General features: G+C 60.8%; 2 long non-coding RNA genes across 2 annotated transcripts; one reads left to right on the top strand and one right to left on the bottom strand.

The window, feature by feature from the left end:
• Position 1: 1 nt before the first annotated feature.
• On the top strand, positions 2-1097 carry LOC115307324. The gene is made up of 3 exons (XR_003915661.1): positions 2-53; positions 336-452; positions 714-1097. It is a non-coding gene; the product is annotated as an uncharacterized LOC115307324 (long non-coding RNA).
• LOC115307325 lies at positions 1052-1871 on the bottom strand. The gene is made up of 2 exons (XR_003915662.1): positions 1399-1871; positions 1052-1285 (listed from the first exon to the last, which is right to left on the bottom strand). It is a non-coding gene; the product is annotated as an uncharacterized LOC115307325 (long non-coding RNA).
• Between the last annotated feature and the right edge of the window lie 34 nt (positions 1872-1905).

The following is a 1905-nucleotide window of genomic DNA, read 5'->3' on the forward strand; positions in this document are numbered from 1 at the left end:
GGGCACCTGCCACACAGGTGGGGCCGCAGGTGTCGTGTGTGCCATGCCCAAAGGTGAGGCACAGGGCGGGGAGGGAGGTGTCAAGGTGGGGGGACGGGTGTGACAGGTAGAGCCAGGACAGGTGTGAAGAGATAGGACAGGTAGAGGTGGGACAAGTGAGAAGGGTGGAGCCAGGACAGGTGTGACAGGTAGGGGTGGGACAGGTGACTCACCTGCACAGGTAATTGAAGGTGAATCCTCCAACCCCCCTTCCCCTCTTGCCTAATTAACCCCTCCCACACGTGGCGCACGTAAGGCCAGGTTTGGGGGGTTCTCACCTGTCCCCTCCCCACCAGGTGTGCCCCCCACCTGTGCACCCCTGGTGGCCCTGCTGGGGGTGCTGACGTCACTCAGTGGGGTCCTGCTCTGGCTCACCTTGAGGACCAGGTGTGTGGGAGAAGCCCCAGGTAAAGGTGAGTCCCGCCACCCTGAAGTGTGTCCCAGGTGTCTCCAGGTGTGTCCCAAGTGTCCCCAGGTGTTTCGAGGTGTGTCCTGGTTTATCCAGGTATATCCAGGTGTGTCCCAGGTGTGTCCCCAGATGTGTCCGGGTGTTCCCAAGTGTGTCCTAGGTATCCCCAGGTGTATCTTAGGTGTTCCCCAGGTGTTCCCAGGTGTCCTCCAGGTGTCCCAGGTGTTGTCCCAGGTGTCACCAGGTGTGTCCCCTCCCCCCACAGGTCACCTAGGGGCCATTTACCTGCCCAGGAGGGTCCCCCCTGAGGAGGTGGAGACACTGCAGCTCATCAAGGACGATGCCCCCTGATCTCACCTGTCACCTCTCGCCTGCCCCCCCCAAACATACCTGGGGGGGCTCAGGTGTCCCCACACACCTAGGGCAGGTGAAGGGGAGCAAAAAAAGTGGGAAAATGGGGTGGAAATTAATAAAATTGGGGTTTTCAGCCATCCAGGTGAGACAGGTGTGAATTCTGGGGGGAGGGGGGATTGACCCTCCAGGTGTGAATTTTGGGGGGTCCCCAAACCCTCCAGGTGTGAAATCAGGTGAGAACACCAATGATGTCATTAATTAACCATTCTTTAATTAGCATATGCCCCGCCCAGGTACGCCCAGACCCCACCCCCAGTACTACAGGTACCACCTAGGTGGGACAGGTGAGTCCCAGGTGTCCACAGGTGAGACTCAGGTGAGCCCCAAGTGCCCACAGATGAGACTTAGGTGCCCACAGGTGAGTCCAGGTGCCCACAGGTGAGTTGTCCCATCCAAAGGGGGACAAATCCAGGATCGAGGAATCTGGGAAGGAGGACCCAGGTGAGCACCTGCCCAGTCCCAAGTGCACCTGTGGTGCCATGTGTGGCTGTTCCACCCCAAAAATCCAGGTGAGGGCTCAGGTGAGGTGTGCACACCTGGCCTTAGGTGTGTCGGGGGTCCCACAGGTCCTGGGGGCGTGTCCAGTGCCAGTGATGTCACAGCTCAGGTGTCGTGGTTCAGGTGCTGCAGGTTTTGGGGACCACACCTGTCCAGGTGTGCAGGTCCAGGGTCTGCTCACCTGGGGCTCAGGTGTCACAGTTGGGTGTTGCTGCTGAAGGTTCTCAGGGTGCACACCTCTCCTGGCTCCCTTCACCTGTCTCTCAGGTGTCCTGACACAGGTCCATCAGCTTTTTGGGGTCCGCACCGGGTTTTTGGGGCACACCCCCGCCCCGGCCGCCCCGCCCCGGCGCTCAGGTGTCCCTGTGCACGCGCTGGTGCTGCAGCAGGTTGGAGGGGTGCGCGAAGCCCTTGGCACATACCCCGCACTTGTAGGGCGTCTCCCCCGTGTGCACCTTCTCGTGCACGCCCAGGTAGGCGAGGTCCTTGAAGAACTTGTGGCAGAAGCTGCACTCGTAGGGCCGGGCCTGGCTGTGCACGCGCCG

Source organism: Manacus vitellinus, unplaced genomic scaffold (assembly GCF_001715985.3).
Source record: "Manacus vitellinus isolate BGI_N305 unplaced genomic scaffold, ASM171598v3 scaffold_177_pilon, whole genome shotgun sequence".
Lineage (NCBI taxonomy): Eukaryota > Metazoa > Chordata > Aves > Passeriformes > Pipridae > Manacus > Manacus vitellinus.